Source organism: Leopardus geoffroyi, chromosome C2 (genome assembly GCF_018350155.1).
Source record: "Leopardus geoffroyi isolate Oge1 chromosome C2, O.geoffroyi_Oge1_pat1.0, whole genome shotgun sequence".
Taxonomy (NCBI): Eukaryota; Metazoa; Chordata; class Mammalia; order Carnivora; family Felidae; genus Leopardus; species Leopardus geoffroyi.
In genome coordinates this window covers 104,629,630-104,644,087 of record NC_059333.1, presented here as the reverse complement: position 1 = coordinate 104,644,087, position 14,458 = coordinate 104,629,630, and the positions used below count along the sequence as shown (strand labels likewise).

Below are 14,458 nucleotides of genomic sequence, written 5' to 3'. Positions count from 1 at the left end.
GTCTTACAAACAGGTAATTATTGAGCAATTATGTGGCAGGTAGTCTTCTAAGCAATTGATACATATTAACTCATTAAACCCTCACAACAACCCTGTAAGGCAAGTATAGCATAACTCACTTTACAGATAAGAAAATTGAAGCACAGAGAGGATTAGTAATTTGTCCAAGATCACACTGTAAGGAGAAAAGCTGGCATTTAAACTGGGCCTGATGCCAGAGCCAGCATTCCTGATTACCATGTAGGCACATAAACTTCATAGTGTTCATAGTAACCTTTCAAGGTAGGCATTATTTCCATTTTTAAAATAAGGAACCTGAAGTTCAGAGAGATTGAGCAACTCGCTCAAAACCCTACCCAGCTGACGAGTGCTGGAGCCGCAGTTTGATTCCAAGTCTGACTAGCTGTAAAACCCCCACTGTTTCTGGTTGACCATTACTGGACTGCATGATTGTGTCCTCCTAAAATTTATGTGTTGAATCCTCATCCCCAGTGTGATGATGTTTGGAGGTAGGGCCTTTGGGAAGTAATTAGGTCATGAGAATGGAACCCTCAATGGGATTAGTACTCTTAGAAAAGAGGCTCCTGAGAGATCCATCATCCCTTCTGCCAAGTGAGATTAGTGAGAAGGTGGGGTCTATGAAGAAATGTGTTCTCACCAGACACCAGATTGGCCACTGCCTTGATCTTGGACTTTCCAACCTGCAGAACTGTGAGAAATAAATTTCTGGGGGCACCTGGCTGGCTCAGTTGGAAGAATATGGGACTCTTGATCCTCAGGGTTGTGAGTTCCAGCCCTGCTTTGGGTGTAGAGATTACTTAAATAGGAAGGAAAGAAGGAAGGAAGGGAGGAAGGGAGGGAGGGAGGAAGGGAGGAAAGAAGGAAAAAAAGAAAGAAGAAATTTCTGTTTTTTAGAAGCACTGCTCTGTGGTATTTTGTTATAGCAGCCTGAACAGACAAAACCACCATGCTGCCTCCCTGGCCTATAATACAGCTCTCTCCTGGAGCTCTGTGATATTGTGGTTTATATTAAATATATATTTGGTCCTCCTCCCTGGTTCCTGGCAAATAACTCCTAAAACCTTTGTAATTTCTTAAGTGATAAGAGTTATAGGGGCATCTCTCTTTCTCAGCTTCTGAAATAGCTCCAGAATGAAATGGATGTCTTTTGTTATTCATAACAAGCCCCTTTCAACCACATCTGAATTTATATTAATACAATGACTTTTGGAAAGTCCCTAAGGATACTGGGGGCTGGTTGCCAGGGGAACCAACTGTGTGATTAGAGGGTTGGAACTTTCAGTCCCACCCCACTCTGACCTCTGGTGAGGGGAGAGGAACTACAGGTTGACTCAGTGGCCAATGATTTAATCAAACATGCATTCTTAATGAAGCCTGCATAAAAACCCAAAAAGGATGGATTTGGAGAGCTTCCAGGTTGGTAGACATGTGGAGGTGCTGAGTGGGTGTCAAGCCAGAGAGATCATGGAAGCTCTGTGCCCCTTTCCCCATACTTTGCCCTATGTATGCATCTCTTCCATCTGGCTGTTCCCAAGTTATATCCTCTTATAATAAACTGGTAGTCTAGTAGGTAAACTGTTTTCCTCAGGTCTATGAGCTGCTCTAGCAAATTCCCCAAATCCCAGGAGGGGGTTATATGAATCTCTGACATATAGCTGGTCGGTCAAATGTACAGGTGACAACTTGAACTTGTGATTGGTGTCTTAAGTTGCTTAGTGTCTGCAGTGCTTAGTCTTGTGGGGCTGAGCTCTTAACCTGTGGGATCTAAACTATTTCCAGGTAGTATAAGAACTGAGTTAAATTGTTCTCACTCAGCTGGTGTCACACAATTGTTTGGTATAGGAAAAAAACTACCACACATTGGTAATCAGAAATGAGAATAGGACTGTGAATAGACAGAAAACAGAACAGTATTTTTTTCCTAAACAGACTCTAAAGACATCTAGTTCTGAAATGCCTGAGGCCATGGTTCTCAAACTATAGAGTGCTTTAGAACCAGCAAGAAGACTGAAAACCCAGATTGGTGGATTCCATCCCCAGTTTCTAACTCAGTAGGTCTAGGATAGCATGTGAAGATTTGAATTTTTAACAAGTGCACACTCAATGCTGATGGCACTCTTTCCTGGAACATAATTTGAGAACTACTAGATCCAGACTTATATCTCATGTATGAAGTGGTTTCAGTCTAAGGTAAGGACAGAATTAAAATAAGGATAAACAGCCTTCACAGTAATAGATGTGATATGTTATACAATATTTCAAAGTATTGCACATGTGAAATAATGGTTATATAGCTCTCACTAAAAAAATGTACAAAATAATTAATGTTTCAAGGACAGAAATTTACAGGCTAGTAATAGCCAATTCCATTTTACTTTTTAAAAATGTTTTCTTTATTTTAGAGAGAGAGAGACAGAGCATGAGCAGGGGAGGGACAGAGAGAGGGGGGAACAGAAGATCTAAAGTGGGGTCCTTGCTGATAGCAAGAAGCCCCATGCAGAGCTTCAACCCACAAACTGAGATCATATCCCAAGCCAAAGTCAGATGCTCAACTGACTGAGCCACCCAGGTGCCTCCCATTTCACTTTGAAAAATATATATGTTTGTTTATTTTGAGAGAGAGAGAGAGAGAGAGAGCGAGCAGGGGAGGGGCAGAGAGAGAGGGAGACAGAGAATCCCAAGTGAGATTAGTGCTGATAGCTCGGAGCCTGATATGGGGCTCAATCTCATAAACTGTGAGATCATGACCTGAGCCAAGATTGAGAGTCAGTATCCCCATTTCACTTTTTATCTTATTTTATTTTTTTATTATTAAAAAAAAAATGTTGGAGAGAGAGAGTGCGAGCAGGGGAGGGGCAGAGAGAGGGGGACAGAGGATCTAAAGTGGTCTCCTCGCTGACAGCAGTGAGCCCAATGCGGGGCTTGAACTCATGAACTTTGAGACCATGATCAGAGCCGAACAGACACTTAACCGACTGAGCCACCCAGACGCCCCTCCATTTCACTTTTTAAATAGATTTATGTAATATTTTCCCAGGTCCCTTTGTGCCTCTAGTTTTTCTCTTGAGTTTTCTCAAATGCCATTTTCTTTTTTACAAATACTTATTTATGAGAGGGGGTGGTAAGGGCAGAGAGAAGGAAAGGGAGAATCCCAAACACATGGGGTTCAGTCCCATGAATGGTGAGATCATGACCTGAGCCAAAAATCAAGAGTCAGCTACTTAACCAACTGAGCCACCTGGGTACCTCTCAAATGCCATTTTCTTGATGGCATTCTTCAAAAAGACTGACTCCATTGAGCCTGTGACATTTAGTCTGAGTTCCTTGTTTTTAGCTTAAACTTTATATCCTCTGCCAGTGCCTTCCCTAGTTCCTTGAAGGCTCAGGCCTGTCTCAGTTCTTGAGTGAATTCCAAGAGGCAGAATGTGTCTCCTAACGGTTCTTCCTCTGCTCAATTCCAGCCCATTTGCCAGACGTTCTGGTTTACGTCTACAAACCTCTGCCTCAGGGCCATGCCCTCACAGTTACAGTCAGGAGTGCAGTCTCCTGCCACATCCGGGTTGATCTCCTGGAACCATCTCTGATACCAACAAAGAAGTTCAGTGTTCTCCATGTTTAGGCACCCTATTCAGAGTGGATTCTTTCAAAACAACAAAAAAAGAAAAACCTAATGGTGCTAATGTGCAAGTAGTTTCTGAAGCTGAAAATATTGGTGTTTTTTTAAATTACTAAAAAAATTTTTTTTAGCAAGAGAGAGAGCATGTGCATGTGAGAGTGGGGGAGAGGGGCAGAAGGAGAGAGAAAGAATCTCAAGCAGTTTCTGTGTTCAGCACAGAGTCCAATGCGGGACTCAATCCCATGACCCTGGGATCATGACCTGACCTGAAATCAAGAGTCGGACACTCAACCAACTGAGTGACCAGGCGCCCTTGAAAATATTAAGTGTTTTTGATATTTTATTCTTTTCTCCTGGGTTCCATGTTCAAACAGTGGCAACTTGTATTGAATAAATATAATATCTTTATGGTGTCTCTCTCATTTGCCTCCTTTCCATTCTTTGCTCATCCTCTGTCTTGTTCAAGACCAGTAAGAATTGTTTTGTGTTCATGATGTCTCAGAGTTAGAAGAGAACACAAATATTATCTTGTCCAACCACCTATTTTGTGCTTGAATTCTCACTTCAACAGTTTCATCGTGTGCAACACATTTATCAATGGGGAACTCAATATTTCTTGAATCATAGCCCATTCAGTCTTCATAGGATATCATTACAAAGTTCTTTATGTCAAACACATGTGTATATAATATCACTTAAAAGAAAGTCATTGTAATATTTAAGGTAGAAGCAGTTAAGTATACAGAAAACAAAGGAAAAGTGCATTAAATAGAGCTATTTTTTGCATTTGTGAAAATGATAGATTTCTATCAACTGTAATAGCTTATACCTGTATTATGGGTCCTGTTTTGAATTTTGAGAATAGTAGTGCTAGGCAGCCTGATGAAAATTCTCAAGAATATGAGTGATTTTTAGTAGTTTCAATAGAGACAGAACTGATACCCTAAAACAGATGACCACCATGGATAATTACACATAAGGAGGACTCTCATGTATATATTAGTGGTTTTTATCCATTACTGAGCATAGATTATATGTGACGTATGGTACCATATATACACATATAATTCAGGAAGATGAATTAAAAAATAATATAAGATTGAAGACTTTGAAGTACAGAAATTAGTCTTGAAATTCACAACTCATAGGATTTATCAGCTTTCTACTTACAGTTCTGTCATTATCTTATACAACACCCTGAAGTCTTGGAGAACTCAAATAGCTTCAACACATTCTCCAGATGCCTATGAAGTCAAAGGTCTATAGCTCCTGGTGTGTTATTTAGACTTTGACCTCTGATTACCGTATGATGGACTGCAGAAAAATATTTAACAACAAATCTTTTAATGTTTTTCTCACCCTTTCCCTATTTGGTTGAATCCTGGAAACCTTTGTCCTCTCACCTATATGTACTTATCCCAGCATCATCAGAGGTCCTGTTAAAAGGTTTTGTCTTTAGTGAAAATCAGAGTCTGGTAAGATTAAACCATCTTATTTAGAGCCCATTAGATACTAGAATGTCTTGTTCTCTTGTATTTTGGCTTTAACCCTAAGATCTGCCTAATCAAACCTTGATATTCTACATGGCAGAACATAAGCTGCCACGCTGATCCCAAATTAGATCTCTTGGTTTTTAGTTCTACTTATAAATAGAAGCATCAGAGGAAGCATTTAACTTGTGGACATATGAAGTCAACTAATAACTAGTAATATTATTTGGTTAATTCAAGGAGATCACAGAACCATTTAGAGCTGTAGAAAAATATCCATACATGGGTGGCCCAGGAGAGCTATTTAATTCCTAGAAATCAGAAATTTCTGTTGTATTTTTATTCCCATTTTTTTCTTATACTTCTACTTCACCCATGAAAAAAGGAAAGAAATTACCTATCATTTATCACTTATCTGTCCTGATAGTCATTATCATAGAACCTCATTAAAAGTAATTAAAACATGCCACAGAATTCTCTTTGGAGGGCTGCACATCTCTGTTGAATTTCTGCTAGTCCTCTGGAAGGCACTCTTGTGGCATGCGAAGTGATCCAAGGGGTACACCGGCACATTGTTAATCTCAGTACCCTTAATGTGTTAGCTCTTTTTAGGAATAATTTAAACACACCTTGGATTGCCCTTATCACAAAGTGCTGCTCTTATTACAATACCCAAAATAACAACAGGAGGGGGGTGGGGCAGAGATAGACAATGTGTATATCTCTAACCACCTATCCATATATTACCACTACTGTAGTGTATGTCTCAGTGTATATCATATAGTGTAATGGATAGAACAGTGTAGCATGTATCTAAGTGGAAAGCATAGCATATAGCCAGGGTCAGCTTCAAGGGCACACCGCTTATAGAGTCTCACAGGGCCCTGCACTTAGAAGGGCCCCATACCTGGTTGAATGCTCAGCTGTCACCATCTTGAAATTTTTTATTTTTTAACAAGAGGCTCCACATTTTCATTTTGCTCTGGGCCTTGCAAATTATGTAGTCTGCCATGGATAATGAAGTGTATATTCTTCTAAATACTTACCTACCTACAATTCATTTTAGCATGTATTCCTTCAATCTAAAAAATAAAAAGACTTATAAAATATTTCTATTTCAAATGTAAATAAGTAATGTAAATATACATAGGAAAATACATACTAGTTTTGTTTTTCATTTAATATATTATGGATGTACTGAAGAATACTGTTTTGTATGTATCAATCATAATTTATTTAACTTCCTACTGATGGACACATATATCTCCTGTTCTTTGCAATGACAGAGTGAACATCCTTGAGTATACATCTTTGCTCACTTGCCCACTATTTACCTAGGATAGACTTCTAAAAGTAGAACTGCTGAGTTAAAGGGTAAGGGCTTTTTTTCCTTTTGAGGAGAGAGTGGGAGAAGGGCAGAGAGAGAGGGAGACAGAGAATACCAAGCAAGCTCTAGGTTCTGAGCTGTCAGCACAGAGCCCGATGTGGGGCTCGAACTCACAAACCTGAGATCATGACCTGAGCCCAAGTTGAACACTTAACCATCTGAGTGGCGTCCCACCCCACCCCCACCGCCAAGGGGTAGGAACATTTAAAATGTGATACATACTACCTGATTGTTCCTCAAAAGATTGCACTAGTTTATATCAATCTAAATCCCACCCACAGATTACAAGCAGATGCTCATGATTGCCCCACATGCTAGCATAATAATTTAGATTCACCTCTGCCAATCTGATAGTGCTGGTATTTCTAATGGCATTAACCTGAATGATTAGCTCACTAGGATTTCATTGATTCTGCTAATATGGAATGGAAGTTTACCTATCAAAGTGAGCACCTTTAGGTAGGGAGAGATTTTGTAGAGGTCTCCTAGCCAAATATTTGAGGCACTCTAAACTCCTACCTTTTCTTTCAAAATAAGGATTTTGTGTTCCCAGCGTAACATTCAAGGATGTTGTAAGTGCTCAAATAAACCCTTAGGACGTTGACCTTGCTATCTTTCTGCTCTTAATCTCCCCAACTTTTAAAACCCTTTTTATTTTATTTTATTTTATTTTATTTTATTTTATTTATTTTATTTTTTAAGCATCTTTTTTTTAATTTTTTTTAATTTTTTTTTCAATATATGAAATTTATTGTCAAATTGGTTTCCATACAACACCCAGTGCTCATCCCAAAAGGTGCCCTCCTCTATACCCATCACCCACCCTTCCCTCCCTCCCACCCCCCATCAACCCTCAGTTTGTTCTCAGTTTTTAAGAGTCTCTTATGCTTTGGCTGTCTCCCACTCTAACCTCTTTTTTTTTTTTTCCTTCCCCTCCCCCATGGGTTTCTGTTAAGTTTCTCAGAATCCACCTAAGAGTGAAAACATATGGTATCTGTCTTTCTCTGTATGGCTTATTTCACCTAGCATCACACTCTCCAGTTCCATCCACGTTGCTACAAAGGGCCATATTTCATTCTTTCTCATTGCCACGTAGTACTCCATTGTGTATATAAACCACAATTTCTTTATCCCTTTCTCAGTTGATGGACAATTAGACTCTTTCCATAATTTGGCTATTGTTGAGAGTGCTGCTATAAACACTGGGGTACAAGTGCCCCTATGCATCAGTACTCCTGTATCCCTTGGGTGAATTCCTAGCAGTGCTATTGCTGGGTCATAGGGTAGGCCTATTTTTAATTTTTTGAGGAACCCCCACACTGTTTTCCAGAGTGGCTGCACCAATTTGCATTCCCACCAACAGTGCAAGAGGGTTCCTGTTTCTCTCCACATCCTCTCCAGCATCTATAGTCTCCTGACTTGTTCATTTTGGCCACTCTGACTGGCGTGATGTGATATCTGAGTGTGGTTTTGATATGTATTTCCCTGATGAGGAGGGACGTTGAGCATCTTTTCATGTGCCTGTTGGCCATCCAGATGTCTTCTTTAGAGAAGTGTCTATTCGTGTTTTCTGCCCATTTCTTCACTGGATTATTTGGTTTTCAGGTGTAGAGTTTGGTGTGCTCTTTATAGATTTTGGATACTAGCCCTTTGTCTGATATGTCATTTGCAAATATCTTTTCCCATTCCGTTGGTTGCCTTTTAGTTTTGTTGGTTGTTTCCTTTGCTGTGCAGAAGCTTTTTATCTTCATAAGGTCCCAGTAGTTCATTTTTGCTTTTAATTCCCTTGCCTTTGGGGATGTGTCAAGTAAGAAATTGCTACGACTGAGGTCAGAGAGGTCTTTTCCTGCTTTCTCCTCTAGGGTTTTGATGGTTTCCTGTCTCACATTCAGGTCCTTTATCCATTTTGAGTTTATTTTTGTGAATGGTGTGAGAAAGTGGTCTAGTTTCAACCTTCTGCATGTTGCTGTCCAGTTCTCCCAGCACCATTTGTTAAAGAGGCTGTCCTTTTTCCATTGGATGTTCTTTCCTGCTTTGTCAAAGATGAGTTGGCCATATGTTTGTGGGTCTAGTTCTGGGGTTTCTATTCTATTCCATTGGTCTATGTGTCTGTTTTTGTGCCAATACCATGCTGTCTTGATGATGACAGCTTTGTAGTAGAGGCTAAAGTCTGGGATTGTGATGCCTCCTGCTTTGGTCTTCTTCAAAATTACTTTGGCTATTCGGGGCCTTTTGTGGTTCCATATGAATTTTAGGATTGCTTGTTCTAGTTTTGAGAAGAATGCTGGTGCAATTTTGATTGGGATTGCATTGAATGTGTAGATAGCTTTGGGTAGTATTGACATTTTGACAATATTTATTTTTCCAATCCATGAGCATGGAATGTTTTTCCATTTCTTTATATCTTCTTCAATTTCCTTCATTAACTTTCTATAGTTTTCAGCATACAGATCTTTTACATCTTTGGTTAGATTTATCCCTAGGTATTTTATGCTTCTTGGTGCAATTGTGAATGGGATCAGTTTCTTTATTTGTCTTTCTGTTGCTTCATTATTAGTGTATAAGAATGCAACTGATTTCTGTACATTGATTTTGTATCCTGCAACTTTGCTGAATTCATGTATCAGTTCTAGCAGACTTTTGGTGGAGTCTGTCGGATTTTCCATGTATAATATCATGTCATCTGCAAAAAGTGAAAGCTTGACTTCATCTTTGCCAATTTTGATGCCTTTGATTTCCTTTTGTTGTCTGATTGCTGATGCTAGCACTTCCAACACTATGTTAAACAACAGTGGTGAGAGTGGTCATCCTTGTCGTGTTCCTGATCTCAGGGAAAAAGCTCTCAGTTTTTCCCCATTGAGGATGATGTTAGCTGTGGGCTTTTTAAAAATGGCTTTTATGATGTTTAAGTATGTTCCTTCTATCCCGACTTTCTGAAGGGTTTTTATTAAGAAAGGATGCTGGATTTTGTCAAAGGCCTTTTCTGCATCAATTGACAGGATCATATGGTTCTTTTCTTTTCTTAATGTGATGTATCACGTTGATTGATTTGCAAATGTTGAACCAGCCCTGCATCCCAGGAATGAATCCCACTTGATCATGGTGAATAATTCTTTTTATATGCTGTTGAATTCGATTTGCTAGTATCTTATTGAGAATTTTTGCATCCATATTCATCAGGGATATTGGCCTGTAGTTCTCTTTTTTTACTGGGTCTCTGTCTGGTTTAGGAATCAAAGTAATACTGGCTTCATAGAATGAGTCTGGATGTTTTCCTTCCCTTTCTATTTCTTGGAATAGCTTGAGAAGGATAGGTATTATCTCTGCTTTAAACGTCTGGTAGAACTCCCCTGGGAAGCCATCTGGTCCTGGACTCTTATTTGTTGGGAGATTTCTGATAACTTTGATATTTGATATTTGATAACTTTGATATATTTTTGATAACTTTGATAACGTTTATTTATTTTTGAGACAGAGAGAGACAGAGTATGAACGGGGGAGGGTCAGAGAGAGGGAGACACAGAATCTGAAACAGGCTCCAGGCCCTGAGCTGTCAGCACAGAGCCTGACGTGGGGCTCGAACTCACGGACCACGAGATCATGACCTGAGCTGAAGTCAGCCTCTTAACCGACAACCACCCAGGCGCCCCCCCCTTTTTTATTTTAAAATAATTTCAGACTTTCACTAAAGTTGTAAGAGACTAGTACACAGAATTTTCATATACCTTCCCCCAGATTCCCCAAATGTTCGCATTTTACCACATTCGCTTTAACATCCTTGCTCTTTCTCTGAACTCTGAAAATAAGTTATATGCATGATGCCTCTTTACCCCAAATGTTTTGGGTTCATTCTCTTATAGAATCACACTGTATTTATCTAAGTCAGGAAAATTGATATAAAATTATTTTTACACATTTTTAAAATTTCATTAATTTTCCCAATAATTTTCTTTATAGAAAATGAAGAAAAAAATTTCCAGTTCAGGATTCAAACTAGGGTTACACATTATATTTAGTTGTCGTAAGTTCCCCCCAACCACACACACTTTTTTTGTTGGTCATATTTTCCTAGATATATTCTAAGCTGATTAAAAAAAAAAAAAAAAACAACCTTTTGGCAACCTGAATTTCAAAAACCTGGTTGATTACCTTTTTTTTGGTATTTGTATTTTTTTAAAGCAAAGTTGCTTAAAAAGGAAAAAAATAAGATCCAACAGGTTAAAGAAGTGACACACTGACTATAAATAATAGAAATTTGAAGCAGTAAATCATAAGCTATAAAAAATAAAAATGTCAAAACCCTTTTAATAATGCTCTGGACTTTTAAGAAAAGTCTTCTCAGGGCCTTTCTAAAAAGATTGCCACATTTGCTAATGGTACCAGGTATTAAGAAGTCCTATTTGATTATAAACAAATAAAGTGACCTCTTAGTTCCTAGAGAGTCAAAGGAGGGAAAAAAATGAAGTAGATATAATGAGAAATGAGTAAATTCTGGAGACAGGGGCAATTGCATTCCTAGTAGGAGAACCCTACGCAGTTTTGTTTTCTCTTGATAGTTTTTATTAAAACCAAAATAGTGTGAGGTATGTTAACCAGGTAAACCAAAGCTTTAACTATGGTTATCACATGAGTCGATACCCTGAGGCACTCAGGATTTTTGATAGTTGCCATCAATTGACCTGAGAGCTTCTACAACTTAAAGTAAGTTCATAAAGAAGGTGCAGATGGGTGTTTTACTTATTAAACCAACTTTCAAAAAGTCATCACAGCCTGTAAAATCGTGTTTTAACTACTTTGAATGAAACCTCATTAGGCTGTTATTTTTCCCATTTTACCCATGGGGAAGAGGAGGCACAGAGAGGTAAGAGCAATTTGTCTAAGGTCACGCAGCTAGCAGGTGACTGGGAAGCTGAGAATCTCAAGGGAACACCTATAGGACCCAGGGTGGTTTAGACCCAACCAAGAACTCTCAAGACTGACCCTTTTGTTTTACCTGGAGGCTAGGGTCTCATGCTGAGGATAAATGGCTGTGAGCACAGTCAAAATTCAGGTGGATGGAACAGTGAAGAAGCAAAGAGAAGATCCAGACTAATGTGGGAAAGGGAAACACTCAGAAAGCCTCGGAAAGCAAACTGCCCTATTTTTTATCAAAGTTATAAATGTCTATCTGAACCTGTCTTCCTTCTTAAGGTTCAGGAAAACGAAATTCACATAAAAATGAGCAATAAAAAAAATCACGATCTGATGCCAGATGAAGTTATAAGAAAAAAGAATAAGGAGTTAAATAACAGCCATATAGACAATAAAAGCATACCAGAAAGACAGGCCCAAAAAGCAGGTCCAAAGCACTGTTTTAGTTCAAAATGAAGTTAAACCACATGAAAAAAATTATATAAGAAATGAAAGAGCAAAATAAATGGGAATTCAAAAAGGAAGTGACAAAACCTCAAGAAAGAATTCAAAATTAAAGGAGCAGAGCTGAAATTCCTACTCTGGAGCCTGGCTCCAGGGCTCTTGCACTTTAGACCCAGCACAGGGCTCCTGGGGCAGCTGCCTCCAGGTTTATTAATAAAGCTGCTAAATCTCTTTACTTTCAAAAGTGGCCTTAAAATATTTTTAAATAATAAATGTTGAGTAATTCTAGTAAAAATTATTATTTTAAATAAAATATGAACCTTTTGTTTTATCGTATCATGGGTGCATCACTAGAGAATGAGAATTTCAATCTTAGACCCTGTGGTTTCAATCCAAAGATTGTGGTGCCTTACTAAATGCAATTTTGTGAAAAGTGAATACATTTTTTTTGGAAGCCAGAACCATAAAAGTGGCAGCAATGTCAGTTAATAAATGGCAGCAAATGTCACAATATATTATGGAGACATTATTCTTATGTAAAAACTCACTCAAAATTTATTTGAGCAATCCTTTGTAATGCGTTATTATGAATTGGAATTTTACCATCATAAAGGTGTGAGGAATATGTTCAGGAAAAGGATGCTGTTAGCAGAACTGAATGGTAAACTTAGAACAATCATTCTCAGGGTGGGAGACCATGTGCAATTTTAAGAAATGAATTAAATATGACTATTGCTCTCCTAATACAACCCAAGAAAATTGAGCTTGATAAAATCTGTTCTGCTGGTGGATGAGTTGTTCAACCATGAGAAGGCACTATAATGGAATAGAATAAGTCTGACAGATAGTGATATAGACCCTGATGTGTGTGCATGTGTGTAAAGAGTACACTGGAGGTATATACAGACTGAATATATTCAAATCACTGTGGTAGATTTTCCAAACTAAGAGTACCCCGGTAAAGCCCATCCTGCCCTAACTGAAAACCACAAATATGAAATACTAAGGTGAATTGGAGAGATATTTGGACTATGTGCAGAGGTTGTGTATTCTAGCATAGATAATCATGGAAATTTTTCCAACCTCTAAATTTGGTTACATAAAACATCAAATTAAATGCATGTTGAAAAATCTTAAAGAAAAGGGATGGCTTTGTCAGCAAGTTGTTTTTAAGTTCTTCATAACTGGTTTCATTTCTTTGAGCCAACATAGAGCTGAAGGAAAAAAAAATGTTTTAACTGGATTTTGATGAACATAGAGGTCCTAGGGCTTCTCGAAGACAATTTCAAATCCAGTCTTTGGATCTCCAAGTGGGCCTTCCTTACCAAGAAGGGAAATGAAGGCGAACTAGACCTTTTTGCCCACTGTTCATAATAAGTTAATTTACTAGTACAACTGAGCCACAGATGAGCACAGGTAACATTAACCACTTTATCTGGGGCTCATTTCCAGTGTGAATTTGGACCCTGGACTCCAGGTGACTTGTGCCTGTGTTGTTTCCTAGCACCTTAACCTCAGAGCCTAACACAGCCAATTCTTTCTTTCTTGCCCAGTGACTGAATCCTTTCATGACTTGTCCAATTCTCTGCCCTTTTTCTAAAAAAAAATTAAAAAACAAAAAAGCATTTTCACTGCTCATGGCACATTCATTGGAGCTTGGAGGTTAAGAGATGAGAATATTTAACTCAATTTGACTCAGTCCATTTTATTTTTTGTTAGCAGCTTTTAACATAAAGTTTGTTGCAGTATGATCAAATTATTTGATTAAAGTGAGATTTGAATTTTGAAGAGTCCAGTTTATTGTTGATACCATGACCCTGGGAATACGATAATTAATTTGTTCTTATTGGCTATATAGACATTCAGCTTTGTTTTTGCATAATACAATAAAGAATTTTGGGGCTTCTGGGTGGCTTATTTGGTTGAGTGTCTGACTCTTGATTTCAGTTCAGGTCATGATCTCACAGTTCATGGGATCAAGTCCCACATCAGGATCTGAGCTGACAGTGGGGAGCCTGTTTGGGATTCTTTGTCTCTCCTTCTCTCTGCAGCTTCCCCATTCGCATGCATGCATCCACTTTCTCTCTCAAAATAAATAGGTAATATTAAAAAAAATACAATAGAGAATTTTATAGTAACAATATTAGTAAATTCTGTGGAACTTCGGGGAAAGCACCATTTCTTTTTTTTTTTTTTTTTTTAATTTTTTTTTTCAACGTTTATTTATTTTTGGGACAGAGAGAGACACAGCATGAACGGGGGAGGGGCAGAGAGAGAGGGAGACACAGAATCGGAAACAGGCTCCAGGCTCTGAGCCATCAGCCCAGAGCCTGACGCGGGGCTCGAACTCACGGACTGCAAGATCGTGACCTGGCTGAAGTCGGACGCTTAACCGACTGCGCCACCCAGGCGCCCCGGAAAGCACCATTTCTAAAGCAGATACAAAAAACTACTTTTGTAGTTTAAAAAAACGTAGCTGTTTTTTTTTTTTAAGTTGTGGTTTGTAGTTATTGTAAGGTTATCAATAATGCATGTGGTAAAAATACTTAAAGAAAATCAAACAGTAGGGAGTTATCAAGTAAAAAAAAA

The 14,458-nt window shown here is 38.5% G+C and overlaps 1 long non-coding RNA gene across 8 annotated transcripts in view; it reads left to right on the top strand.

The window, feature by feature from the left end:
* Positions 1 to 14,458, top strand: part of LOC123611307 — a 71,618-nt gene that overhangs the window by 5,549 nt on the left and 51,611 nt on the right. Inside the window, exon 3 of one of the 8 annotated variants that reach the window (XR_006718550.1) lies at positions 3,483 to 3,761. The exons of the other annotated variants lie outside the window; for them this stretch is intronic. This is a non-coding gene — a long non-coding RNA (uncharacterized LOC123611307). Of the gene's footprint in view, positions 1 to 3,482; positions 3,762 to 14,458 lie in introns of those variants that run through there. 8 annotated transcript variants of the gene reach the window in all.